The sequence below is a fragment of the Vanessa cardui genome, chromosome 30, assembly GCF_905220365.1.
Source record: "Vanessa cardui chromosome 30, ilVanCard2.1, whole genome shotgun sequence".
In the NCBI taxonomy this organism is placed as follows: Eukaryota; Metazoa; Arthropoda; class Insecta; order Lepidoptera; family Nymphalidae; genus Vanessa; species Vanessa cardui.
The window spans coordinates 2,622,550-2,638,143 of record NC_061152.1 but is presented as its reverse complement, the minus strand read 5'-3'; positions in this window follow the sequence as shown (position 1 = coordinate 2,638,143).

The window sequence follows — 15,594 nt, the reverse complement described above, 5'->3', positions numbered from 1 at the left end:
ATTTAATTGTAAATATGAGAGCTTTGCCATGATATTACTTCTGAACTTCTCAATTCGGTACAAATTGATAGGAACAAATGTCTGTTTTAAACCCTTAGTATTATTTTTTATTTGCAAATTGAATGAAGCCAACTGTCCACAATGATCTGAATTTAACATATTTATAATACATTTATGATTTGGAACACAACTGGTAAATATGTTGTCAATACATGTTGCAGTGGATTCAGTGATTCTAGTTGGTTCTAGGAACAAGTTATTGAGGTTATATGAATATAATAATGATCTGAATCTAATACTTGTGCTATGGTTTTCTAATAAATTTATGTTGAAATCACCACAAATAAAAATATATTTACTCGATCCAGATAATTTCAACAATGCACTTTCTAATATTTTCTCAAATGCTTCATATAACCCACTAGGAGGTCTGTATACGCATACAACAATGACATGCTCAAGCTCTGCACAGGCTATTTCAATAGTCAGCTCAATAGAAAGGCTCACAACATCCTTACGTTCTTTAAATTTTAAATTTTTATTAATAAGTATTAATGAGCCACCGCGTATAGCTTTTTTTCTACTGAACAGACTAGCCATCTGGTGACCACTGAAGTTAAACATAAACTGATAATTTACAAGCCAGTGTTCTGTTAAACATAAAATATCAATGGCATTGCTGTTTATGAATAACTCAATCTCTAAATCTTTTCCTAGCATTCCTTGAATGTTTTGGTGCACCAGGTTTACAAGTTTACTATTATTATTATTTTGTTTATTTCTAACATTAAAATTTAGGAATTTATCTAACGATGAATTTCTTTTAGGTAAATTAATACTACTTGAGCCAGAGACTACCTCTATTGTCTTAAGATTCAATTTAAATTATTTGGAACACATTCCAAACTATTAATTTTTAATGTTTTATTGCACTGCTCAATAGTGGTCTGGTCAACCAAGAAATTGGTTGGTTTTGTAAAAATATAATAATATAGCAGATTTGCTATTTGTCTCTTATAGAAATTTGATAGGTTATACCTATCATTAGTCAAAATACCTGATTTAAATTTCAATATATTATTTATGTCAATTAAATTAATTTTAGAATTATTGTTTTCAATATTTACATAATTATTATGACACATTGTATACAATGAAAACAAATTATATACAATGAAATATATATACTACTGTGAAAATAACCAAAATAAACTGAACGAGCGGTATCAATATCAGTTAATTATCTAACTTTTCTAACCGCGTATGCTGCAAAGCTGAGTCTTCCTGTTGGGGATGATAATTTGGGGACGCCACTGAAGTCTGGAATCCAATTCTATTCCCAAGAACACCGTAGTATCGGCTACATCAAGACGGCCACCGTTTAAAGATATATTATAATTTTGCTTGCTAACATTGGGTAGGGTACAAACTACACCCTTTGTTTTTTGAGCATTCAAAACCAAATTATTTTCTTTTAAACCAATCGTGTATATGTGATTATGCACTATTTACATCGCCATAGTCAGTTTTTTTTCTGTCGACCTTAAAAATCAGCGAAGTATCGTCAGCGAACAATACTATATCACAAATATCTTTAACACAGAAAGGAAGATCACTTTTATATACTAGAAATAGAAAGGGACCCAAAATTGAACCTTGTGGAACACCCATATTTAACGTAGATCCAGAAGACTTTATTCCATTAATGAAAACTTGCTGGATTCTTTGACTTAAGTATGAAGCAATGAGATTAAGCGCCTTACCTTTAACAACGTAATATTTGAGATTATAAAGAAACGTCTCGTGTTCTTCAATCGAAAGCTTTAGATAAATCATAGAATACTCCAATAACATTCTGTGATTTTTCATGTATACGTACACATGCATTGAGTAAAAACGGCCTATTTTAATATTCGAAAAAGACAGTCCAATTTTATTACATGTATAGATATATCTTTTCGCCTCATTTATATGATTTTACGTATTTTTCAGGTTTAATCGCTAACGATTATTATAGGTATTTCTTCAACCATAAATGGAGAGCGAATAAACAAAATTTTTATGTAAAGTCAAAGAAGAATGATAAAATTAAATACTAAATATAAACATTATTTTATTTTACTAGAATTATTTCATAATGAGACACCGTAGTCGTTGTTTCGTGTTTTGCATTATATTACATACGTTTATGTATTTATTTATATGTACATATGTATTATTATATGCTATATACACTATGTCAATCATCCAAGGCACTGTACCTCTTCCCAAATTTCTTTCACAACCAGTCGCCTGGAAGTGATCGCTGCTCTAGCGATAAGGCATTGCATTCATGGAACTCTTAAATGTTAATACTCAGATATAATGTAGCATTTCGTGCTGGTGCAATAAATAAGTGTGTATAGGAATTTAATAATTTAATCGATTCCGTGTTTGTGCTGTCTGTACAGTCCGTTTCAAATAAGAATAGAAACGTCAATGTCAAATGGTGGCGATCTGTCAACTGTCATTTGAAATGTACGGCTTGCAAAACAAAATCAAGTTTTTTTCGCTTGCGTTAGCTTTGGTTGACACACGTGTTAGTGAGATATCTGTGTTATTAAAATCATTTTGTGTTGTTCTTTCAATAATTTTTTAGTGCAAATAGTTAATTTATATGGTTTCTGGGTTTTACTAACATTATTCGGTTTCGGTAAGTGTTAATTTTCTTTTATAGTTAACATATATTAGTTAGTAAGTTAAAGTAAGTAGTTTAAAAATGGATGTCGACCCTCCTCCTGAACCTCCCGATCCCGGGGGTTTGGAAACTGTTATTGACGGTTCGAAATCTTCCGCTCGGAAACGTTCTGGGGATAAATCCTCCGTTTCACCCGATTCCTCCTCTAAGAAGACAGTCACCCATCCCACTACCGCAAATCCTTCCATCCAGACTGTATATGTCAATCCCGCCTTTACTGATGGCCCTAAAAGTTACGCTAATGACGATAAGGGCCCATTTATAGTTCATGTCTCACGTGAAGTTGCTGACCCAGCTGCAGGAAACTCAATCCGTGCAATCAAATTCGGTCAATTCTTGCATAAACATAAAATTGGCTCCATTGTTAATGATGGGGTAAAAAATGTTGGCCGGAACAGAATAGAGGTACAATTTTCTACAGCTCAAGCAGCGAATAACTTTTTAAATAACCCTATCTTGGAACTTTGTAAGTACAAAGCAACATTACCAACATACAATGTTACCAGAATGGGTCTTGTGAAGGGTGTACCAGTTGATTGGTCTATGGAGGACCTTCTAGAGTCTGTCGAGCTTCCTCATGGTTGTGGTGAAATTATGAAACTGAGACGATTGAATCGAAAAAATGTCAATGAAGGAGTTGTGACCTGGATCCCAACTCAGTCTGTAGTTATAACTTTTAAGGGCCAAATCCTGCCTAATAAAATTTATTCCTATCATACCTCCCTCCCGGTTGAAACCTACAATCTTCCTACCATCATTTGCTTGAACTGTTGTCGTTATGGCCACATCAAGACACAGTGTAGATCCACACCCAGATGTTTTAAATGCTCAAAATCTCATACAGGTGACTTGTGTGAGGTTAATAAGGAAAACTCTACATGCCTTCACTGTTCTGGTAAACACTTTGCCACTGATAAAGATTGTCCAGAGTACTCACGGCAGCAATCAATAAAAATTGTTATGTCGCAGGATAACATCTCTTACATGGAGGCAGCCTCTCGCTTCCCAAACGTCCGCAGATCCTACGCTGAGATTGCAAAAGAAATGTTCTCCTCTCCTGTGTACACTCCGCCAAGCCCTAGTTGTCCCTCTAGCCTTCAATCTAAATCCACCCCTCCTCCTAATAGATCATATAAACAGACCGTCTTCCGTTCTCCTCCCCCTAGAGTTCCTCTAGGAAAGGGTTATGATAAACATGCCCACCAAGCTATAGTTGGTAATTGCTCCTCCTCGTCTCCAAATGGTTGTGCTCTGAATGTTGGTAACCCCTCCCCTCCTAATAACAATCCCAACTTACTAGAATTATTAATTAAAACTCTCCTAAGCATCCTAAGTACATGTAATGAAATTCCTCTACCGTCCAACGTTGCCAATGATTTAACTCAACTCTTTAATATATTTAAAAATGGCCCCAATCAGATTCCTTCAATGGAACTGTAAGAGTGTCCGTCATAAGAAACCTGACCTCCTCTCTCTTATTAATTCTCATAAACCTGTCATTGTTGCCCTCTCTGAGACATGGTTGATCCCCGGTTCCCGTTTTCGGATTCCGGGTTTTTCCTGTTTTAGGGATGACAGAAATGACGGGTATGCAGGTTGTGCCATCCTGATCAGGCACTCTGTCCCCTTTTCCCAAATTCCTCTTCCTCCTTTTAGCCAGCATATCAATGCCGTGGCTATAAAGGCCTTCAATATTTCTTTTTTATCACTTTACATTCCTCATCCTAATCCTTCTCTTGCTCCTGAATTACTCTCCATTTTCTCTTCCCTTCCTTGCCCCATTCTTGTTATGGGAGATTTTAACTCCCACCATACATTATGGGGCTCCTATTACTGTGATGGATTTGCTCCCTTGTTGGTGGACATTGCTGAGGATGTAAATTTATGCATTCTTAACGATGGCTCGCCGACTCGTAGAGTTTACCCAAATCAGAATCCTCGTTCCGCTGTTGATCTAACCCTATCATCTCCCTCCCTATCCTCACAAATCTCTTGGAATATCCTCCCATCATCATTTGGAAGTGACCATTTCCCTATCCTTCTTTCACTTAATAACAGATCCTTCACACTCATCAAATCATGCCCACTCTTAAAATATAGACTCAACAACGCTAATTGGTTAGCATTCGCTAACTCGGTTGATGCCATGTTGGACTTTCTTCCTGATTTTGTGAATGATGAGAATGTCGTTGCCTGCTACGAACTTTTTCTTAATGCGATCAAGTCCTCTGCTGATGCTCATTTTCCTATAAAAAATACAAATAAGAAGACTTTGCTTTCCCCTCCTTGGTGGGATGAGGAATGTAAAGTCATGGTCCAACAGAGATCTGAAGCCGAAGAGTCATACACAGTCTCTATGACTCCGCAAAATTTCATCAAATATCAGCGTATTGATGCCAAAATTAAAAGACTGTTTTCAAAAAAGAAAAAGCAGGGTTGGACCAACTTCTGTGAATCCCTCAGTCCTCGGTCTCCACCTCAAACAGTTTGGACAAATCTTAAGAAATTTCGTCGTTCCCTCAACTCAGAAAATCCAAATGCCAATAATCCCTCCATATGGCTTAATGATTTTGCTGCTAAGCTTGCACCCCCCTTTGTCCCAGACAAAGATAGCTTTTTAATGCTGCAACCAACATCCGCATTAGATGATATGGATAGCCCCTTTACTCTCGCAGAACTCCATACAGCCCTAAAGGGACTTAAGGACTCGTCACCAGGGGAAGATGGCGTGCCCTACTCTTTCATAATTAACCTTAGTGATAAAGCTAAATGCGTCTATTTGAATTTAATTAATGCTTTTTTCTCAGCAGGAATCGTCCCGGAATCTTGGAAGTCCCAAATTATTATCCCCATCCTCAAACCAGGAAAATGCCCTTTGGACCCAAGTTCTTATAGACCCATTGCTTTATCATCTACATTAGTAAAAGTAACTGAACATCTCCTGAAAAACCGCTTGGAATGGATAATGGAAAGCAGGAATATTCTCTCGCCCTCTCAATTTGGCTTTCGAAAGGGTTTGAGCACTCTTGATAGTCTCAGCATTCTTACGACAGACATTCGAATAGCCTTTTCTAACGGAGAGTACCTTGTGGGTGTTTTTCTAGATATTACTTCTGCATATGATAATGTTCTTCTTCCGGTACTCAGGCAAAAACTGCAACAGCTGAGTATCCCTCCGAGGATGACTCATTTCATATGTAATCTGCTTTTTTGCAGATCAATTTCTGTTAAATACCAAAATTGTATTCTGCCCCCCCGATTAGTCTGGAAAGGTCTCCCGCAAGGCTCAGTCCTCAGCCCTCTGCTTTATAGCATTTATACTCACGATCTCGAGTTGTCTGTTAATAACTTTTGTAACATTCTTCAATATGCTGATGACATTGTATTATATTTTAGATCTCCTTCAGTCCAAAACTTAACATTGCAATTAAACTCTGCTTTGCATTATCTTGACCTATGGCTCTCTGACCATGGCTTATCTTTATCAGTAGATAAGACTCAGGCAGTTGCTTTTACACGAAAAAGGTTAATCCCCGTCTTTGATCTGTTTTGTGGGGATCAGCGTATCAACTTTGTCAATAAGGCGAAATTCTTAGGCATCATACTCGATAACAAGCTGAACGGAATTTGTCACTCTGAGCATATTATCAAAAAATGTGAAAAAGGCATTAACGTCCTTAGAGCAGTCTCAGGTGTCTGGTGGGGAGCTCACCCCTATTCTCTCAAACTACTGTACAATGCAATAGTTCGTAGTCATTTGGACTATGGACTATTTGTTTTAGACCCATTTAATAAATCTGCATCGGATAAACTCAATAAAATCCAACATAAATGCCTTAGAATCATTATAGGAGCTATGAAGTCTTCTCCTACTAACGCCCTGCAAGTTGAATGTGTTGATCCTCCACTTCAACTGAGAAGACAATTTTTATGCGACCGCTTTGTGGTAAAATCATTACAGCTGTCCTCTCACCCTCTCTGGTCCCGTTTAAACATACTGTCCCAACTATGTGATCGCCCTAATAGTAAATCTTTGCTATTAGACAGTTTTTTAAAATTTACAAAACTCCCTCATCCTATATTAAGATTCAATCTTAATCCTCTTTTTTCCACTCCATTTAGAGCTCTTGTCCATAATCCTCCAATTGTTACAGACCTTGGTCTAATCAAAGGAGCCCCTGATACAAATGTTAAGTTTCAAAGAATTTTTCATCAAAACTGGTCAAACCACCTCCAGATATTTACTGATGCCTCTAAAATATCCCCTGATAGCTGTGTCGGTTCAGCCTGTTGGATACCCAAATTCAAAATTATCCTCCAATTTAAATCCCCTCCTGAAACATCAATTTTTTCCGGTGAAGCGATTGCTATTCTGGAAGCAATCCTATTTGCCCACTCTCATAACTTAAGACAGACTGTAATTCTGACAGACTCTCTGAGCTGCCTGCTCGCAATTAGGGAAAATCCGTTTCGTAGCAGGCGAAGATTTTTTATCATCCTTAAGATCAGGGAAGCTTTGCTTGCCTGCCATCAAAAAGGGTTGGAAATATTATTAGTCTGGATACCAAGTCACTCTGGTATAACAGGCAATGACTCTGCAGACTCGTTCGCTAGATCTGCTATATCATCTGGTTTATCTAATCATTTTAAAAATTCTACTCAGGACTTGTGTGCTCTAGCGAAAACTCACCTCGATAAATCCTGGAACTCTCTTTGGAAAGCATCATCAAAATCGAAGGGTAAATTTTATGCTTCTCTTCAACCAGACATTCCAAGGCGACCTTGGTTTTCACTTCACAGGCAAGCTAATCGTTGTGTCACCACAACCATTTGTCGTATACGCCTTGGTCATGCATGTACTCCCATACATCTGCGAAAAATTAAAGTTAGAGATCATTCTTTGTGTGAATGTGGTCTAGACGAAGGTTCCTTATCCCATATACTGTTCTCCTGCCCCAATCTCATATATCCTATGTACGACGTTCTCCCTCCTAAAGTCCCTCGCCCTATTAACGTTGAATGTTTGTTAATGTTTGTGTTTAGTCCATTTTGTAAATTTCTATGTAAATATATTGAACGTAATAAGATTAAGTTGTAAATTATTTTGTGATTGTTGTTATGCATTTTAATAGTAGTTGTCTTATTTTATTAACTTTTTATGTAATTATTATTGTTGTGTTGTTTTAGGTTATGGGTCTCCAATTCGTCTAGTGCTATTATGCCTTCAAAATTAATTTGAGCATGTAATCTCGACCGAACCGATCAATCTCCATCGTGTCTTCTCCATCGCACGTGACATTGGCGAAATAATCTGTGCCTTTTCGGCACTAATAAAAGCCATAAAAAAAAAAAAAAAAAAAAAAAAAAAAACAAAATCAATTTTACACATTTTTTTAATACTGTATTTGTCGAAAGTATTATCAAATCTATGGAAGTGAAATTATAGTTTTAAAACGATATCATTATCATTGAAAAAGTAAAACATTAAAATAAAGTAAGATAGTTCATTTCAAGAAAAAGTTCATTTGTTTTATATGTCGTGTTGGGTCTGGGTGTTTGTGGTGTCGTCGTTACTTCCGATTTACCATAACACAAGTGCATTAGCTACATTGAGATCAGAGTAATGTATGTGATGTCTAATATAAATTATTAAATAATAATTATAAGTATTTACATAAATTGGCGCAATCACCTGCAGTCCTACAACCATCGAGCTGGAACACTAAAATACTAAACAAAATGATTGATGCATGTGTGATACAATCTCAGACGAGCTCGCACAGAGAGCAACCATCACTGCCATACCGGACACACTCTGATCTAACAAGTATAGCATCAGATAGTTTTCAAGGCCATTTTTAGTGATAGTCCAGAGTTAGGTAGTCATCCTGCCTGTGCAACGACATACACTTCTATAGATACATATAATAAAGTTGGATTTATTGGTAATATATACAATTAATAATATAATTTTCAACTGACTACAAAAAGGAGAAGGTTATCAATTCGTCTGTATTTTTTTTTTGTTTGAAAGGTAGTGCTTCCTCTGTGGTCTCAGTTTAATTTTATCCAGTTCTGATGATAGTATCCACCTAAAAACGATATAAGTCTTAAATTTGCACTATGTATGTGCGCGATAAATAGATGAATAACTCAAAATGGTGCCAACCAATTGTGAAAATTCATTTTTTAATGAAAGGATATACTTCAAGGGTAGTTTGGTAAAAGTTTGGTAAGGTTCTGAGCATAGGGTCCATGACAAAGTAACGGCAGGAACGGAACGGAACAATTCTGAGGAGGAGGAGGACTCACTGACAGCTAGTCGATAAGGTTACTCAGGCTACAACAACATTTTGTTAAATTCAAACGCGCACGACGTCGCGGGCACGACTAGTAATGCTGTAATAATCCTCGTTTGCATCGCAAATGGCCGCCGTGAAACATATAACAATACAAATGTTTTATATTTGTGTAAAGAAACTGTTTCTATGCCAACAATAAAGTTAATTCAAACCTGATAAGTTTTTCATTTCGCGATACAATAAAATTCGAAGGTAAAATATGTCATAAACTGTTAACGATCTCGACAGAATGAGGCTTCTCGCCGCGCTTTTACATATATTTGTGATCTGTGGTATTGTTATTTTCACATTATACTAATATTTAATTTTTAAGAAATAATTAATTGGGTGCTTTTGGGTAGGATTGAAATTAAAAATTTTTTCTTCTAAAATTTCTTACGGTTTTTCAAGAATATATTTGGATCGGAGTACAGTGGCCGTAAGACTGACATTTTAGGCACGTAACAAGTTAAGGCATTTTCTTTACACGAGAGGGAAGAAATATGACATCGAGAGCTGTATATTAAAGCTTTTTCATGATATCGGGCGGACGATCAAATGGGCCACCTGATGGTAAGTGGTCACCAGTCAGACAATGGCAATGACAATGTAAGAAATATTAACCATTCCTGATATCGCCAATGTCATTTGTGCCTGTAGTTACCCCTCAACCCCCAAAACCGGAGCACAACAATACTGAGTACTGTTTAGTGGTAGAATACCTGATGAGCGGGTGGTACCTACTCAGACGGAGTAGCACGAAGCCCCACTACCAAGTTTCACTTGTATCACAGTGCCGTACTTCCATTTAATATAGACTAAAATTTAAGTTATTCTAACGCACAGGACTCGAAGGAAAGTCGCTTCCGGAAGACGCAGTGGGTCCGAGAAGCGTAAATTTGAACCTAAAAACGTCATTCCAAGTCGATAGGGATACCGATCTTCGTCGATACGTCAACTGGGATGAAGTGTGGAGGTATCTCTGGGATGGAGCACGAGACATATTAGTCGCGCTGGCCAGATATTATGGTAATCTGACAAAAAGCCCTCGTTTTGTTCTCGCTGGAGAACGCATTACGCGTTGCCCTACTTGAATGTGGGGGGTGTGTGGTCTTTATACAATACTCACGGTCGCCCCGACTATGAGGGCTGACAATTCCTAGGGGGGATTCCCGGGGTACTGAGAGCCCTCCAAATCCCTGCAGCGCCTATTCAGGCTTAGAGTGTGTATAACGCATCCACACAAATTCCTCTTCCAAAGGAACTGGAAACAAATCAAACAAACCTTAGACTTACGTACTCCACGCGACTCGCTACTAGCCCGGCGATGTCGTGCGCCACTGAGAGCGCATTATTAATATATCTCTATTTATAATACAATCAATCGAGCTCTCGGTCTATATCGCGTCTATTTGCTGCTGTCGTCCTGTTATTACGAGAATAACCAGCGGCGGCGGAAGATCGAATCTTACGGCCTGGCCACGGGAATCGGCGGCGCGAACTGCGGTGCGAACGTCATCATCATCATCAGCCCGTTTTTGTCCACTGCTGGTTATAGGCCTCTCCAAGCGCACGCCACTGTGGTCTTTCTCCGTTTACTCGCATCCAGCTCCTGCCTGCCGCCTTGCGTATATCGTCACTCCGCCGTGCCTGAGGACGTCCTACACTACGTTTGCCGAGACGCGGTCTCCACTCTAGAACACGTTTTCCCCAACGGTTGTCGGTTCTACGACAAATATGACCAGCCCACTGCCACTTCAGCTTACTAATCCGGTGGGCTATGTCGATGACTTTGGTTCTTTGACGGATTACCTCAATTCTGATGCGATCCCTCAGAGAAACGCCGAGCATACCCCTTATAAGCACGCTGAGCGACGTTAAACTTGTGGACTAGCCTTGTCGTAAGTGTCCAACTTTTGGCTCCGTATGTCATGACGGGTAGCACGCACTGGTTAAAGACTTTCGTCTTAAGGCACTGCGGGATTGACGATGTAAAGATCCGACGTAACTTCCCAGCTGAATTCTTCTATTCACCTCGTCCTCAAGGTTGTTTCTACCTAATATATCAAAGTCCGCCCGAGGTAGACATATTTTTGAACAACTTCGAGGACGGTATCGTGTATCGCAGTCGGTTCCGGTAGAACATGTTCATTGAACATGACCTTGGTTTTACCCAAATTCATCCGTAGGCCGATACGCATAGAAGAATCAGCCAGCTCGTTCAGCATTTGTTGTAGGTCCTGCAGCGTTTCAGCCACGATGACGATGTCGTCTGCGAATCTCAAGTGAGAGATGTATTCGCCATTTATGTTGATGCCACGTCCTTTCCAGTTCAGCGTCTTGAACATATCCTCCACCGCGCGAATATTCGCGTCTGCGAATTTCCCGTGGCCAGGCGGTTAATGTACTGTACGGCAAGATACTGTTAGCGAGGCCCTTGTATTTTTCTTACCGTACTCTGATCTCAATGTTATGTTGTCCTTTTCAAACTTCGGGCACGAGGCCCCTTGCGCCGCGAGACCGTGGGCGGGGGCCCACAGCGCCCACGCCTTACGCCGCCACGGAGAATAACAATCGGCTTTCGCAACTTACGAGTATACATAAGACTAGCTGTGCCCGCGACCGTGTACGCGTTTGAATTCAACAAGCCTAAGTTACTCCTAATTATATCAGTTATCTGCCAGTGGAAGTCCCGTCAAAATCGGTCCAGCAGTTCCAGAGATTAGCCGGAACAAACAGACAGACGGACAAAAATTGTAAAAAATGTTATTTTGGTATATGTATGTGTATACAATTATACATGCACATGCTTTGATTAAAAAAGGGCTATTTTAATATTACAAACAGACAGCCCTATTTTATTCTATGTATGGTAATATGCTTTCGCCTAAATTTGTATGATTTTACGTATTTTTCAGGTATCATCGATGATACTCATTATTATGATGAGTATATTTACCCAACAAACGAATCAATAACAGTCGTGGAATTCCTACTGTAATAAATAATAAATAAATATAAATAAATATATCAAAATAATTTTAACAATTATAAAGTCTCAAATTTAAAGAGTAACAAAATCGGGCGCATGGATGTTTACATCCATTTAAATTTACACTAAACTTAATTAAATATTTACTTATAGTAATTTTTTTAGAGTTAGCAAAAAAATATTTTTAATACCAGACTAAGTTATGTAGTTAGAAATTACACACAAGTCAAGAATGTTTCCAAGAGTTTTCAAATATAAATTATTAGAATTAAGTGTAAATGATGTTATAACAATGTATAAATATCAATAAAAAAAATGTTTGAATGTCAATTTCTCATAAGGTTACAATTGTTTAATTAAATCCCACGCAGTTCCAAAGTTGCGGTTAAAATAAATATGTAAAAATTACATACCGAAATCCAGATGTTAAATAAATGTGATAAAGTTTTATCTCCCTTTTAAGTTTCCAAAATTCATCTCCAAGAAAACTTCTATTCAAATCTTCAAAAATATCCCAAGAAATAAAGTTGAAAAATTCTTCGAAAAGCGTTGAAAATAATCCACTCGAAGATACAGCCAAAGAAAATAATACGAGGAATTATCCTCAAAAACAACTTGAGAATACAGTTGTAGAAAATAACTGTTGAAAATAAATTTCGAAAATAACTGCAAAAAGAGAAACAATTCTAATTAGAATCTAACGCGACTCTTGAAAATCTATAGTTTCACTTTAATAATCCAGACAACTCACCCGGTCAATCCCGGTTATTTTCCAAAAATAACGAAATGCAAATGCATATTCTAAAGATTCCTTGTAAAGAACCACAATCGTCGTTACGAAACAGAACAATTGAAATAAATTCAAATTTCGAAAAAAGTTTTTCGACTTACCACGAGGCGACAAATATCCAAATTATTTTTTGTAATCCGACATGGATTTACTTCCAATTCTTTAAATTAAGAAATATCGTTCCTTAAAACTTCCATTTTCAACAATATTCAACAATTTAAACCAAATAAAAGTTACAAACACTTTGAAAACAATTTAGCGTCACATTTCGACTTAAAAGGCGGAAGGAAAGTGAGGTCTTAGACAAATGTCAAAGATCATCTCAAACATAATAATATAAAGATAATAAATCGCAATTAGGTCAGGAACGCATAATGCATAAAAAGTGCATTTATTTCAATTGTCAAATTTAGCGGTATTTTTAAATTATGTATTTACATAACCTTAGAATTGTCGTCAAATTCAAATGACAGATGACATCCGAAAACCTATGTGTAGTAATATTGAACCTTTTTACTTTATATTATTTTATAACTAATGTCATTATGTCACACTAAGAACTATGTACTATTTTATGTAGAATAAAGCCATTTATACGGTGTTGTCTTATTACAATTTATTCTACATAAAAATTTAAATGTATTTACAAAATGGATAAATACTTGGGACCTGATCGTTTGGATATTGATCCCTCCAATAGTTCCGCAGCGCAACATTGGGGACATTGGAAAAGAACATTTGAGAGCTTTCTTACGGCTTCTGATTTATCTCACGTGTCAGAAAATGAACTTACATATAAAAAGCTTGATTTACTTATAAATCATATATCATCTAATGTATATACATATATCAGCGAATGTTCGACGTATGAAACAGCAACAGCTACATTGGATAAAATATTTATAAAACCTAAAAACATTATATTAGCAAGACATGCTCTAGCAACGAGAAAACAAGGAATTGAAGAGTCGATAGACAATTACTTACAGGCATTGAAACAATTAGCAAAAGAATGTAATTTTAGAAATGTTGACGCAGAAACAAATAAAAATGATAATATACGTGATGCATTACATCTGGAATACAATCTAATAAAATAAGACAACGTCTCCTAGAAAATTTAGACATTTCACTAGATGACGCTTACAATCAAGCTTTATCTCTAGAAATAGCAGAAATTAGTTCACAGCAGTTTAATGTTAGCGTAAATGCTATTCAAAATAATAAAACTAAGAAGAATAATATTTTAGTGCGTCCAGAATCATCTCAATATGATAGTACAAAAAGTTATTCAAAAGAATCTTTTAATAAGCGGAAATGCTTTTTCTGCGGTGATCGCATTCATATTCGCAAAAATTGTCCGGCAATAGACGCAACCTGCCAAATATGTGGTAAGAAAGGCCATTTTGCAAACGTTTGTCGCAGTAAAATATATAATAATGCAGCAACAACTGAACAACACGAATCATCTGCTTGCATAGTAGCTGCATCTCCAAGCTCGTTAAAAAAAGCAACATTGCCTGCCTACATAAAGGGAATTCGAGCACACGCGTTAATTGATACTGGAAGTTCTGTGAGCTTTATTAATGAAATTTTTTTTAAGCTTTGCAGATTAAAGAGATTGCCTAGTAATCAAACTGTTTCTATGGCATCGACTAATTTCACTTCACTAGTTGAAGGAAAAACTATTGTATCAGCAAAAATAGGAAATCACCAATATGACGGCTTAAATTTATTAATTGTAAAAAACCTTTGTGCTGATTTGATTATAGGTCACGTTATACTTGAAGAACATTCATTTTTGGAATTTTCTTTTGGAGGACCTAAAGAGCCGATAATAGTTTGTAACGTAGCAGAAGCATCAGTTCCTGCCGTTCCTTTATTCGCAAATATATCTTACTTAATTATCTGACTGTAAGCCAATAGCAATAAAGTCTCGCCGATTTAGCGAAGACGATAAACAATTTATTACTCAAGAAATTAGAAAGCTTTTAAGTGAAGGTATCACTGAAGAGAGTACTTCGCCCTGGCGAGCTCAGGTTTTAATAACAAAAAATGAAAATCATAAGAAAGGTCTTGTCATAGACTATTCACAAACAATAAATAAATATACGCAATTGGATGCTTATCCGCTTCCCAATATAGAAGAAATGATTTCTCAAATATCGAAATATTTTTTCTTCAGCACAATTGATTTACAAAGTGCCTATCACCAGATACCGATACTTACTAAAGAAAAACAATATACAGCTTTCGAAGCAAATGGGAATCTCTATCAATTCCGACGTATTCCCTTTGGAGTTACTAATGGTGTTTCCAGCTTTCAAAGAACCATTGACTGGGTATTAAAAGAAGAAAAACTCAAAGACACATTTGCGTACTTAGATGACATAACTATTTGTGGTAAGACATTAACCGAACACAATGAAAATTTAGAAAATTTTTTAGCTGCGGCTAGTAAGTATGGTCTTACTATTAACAAGGACAAAAGTAAGTTCTGTCAAAAAGCTATAAATATTTTAGGATATAATATTAAAGACCAAGTTATAAGACCCGATGCTGATCGCCTTCGACCTCTGACGTCTTTACCACCACCGACAGATTTGCCATCCCAACGTCGGATCGTTGGAATGTTTGCACATTACAGTCGATGGATACCTAATTTTTCTGAAAGAATTCATGCTATATCTCACAATAAAATATTTCCATTTTCTGAAGATTTGGTACAAAGATT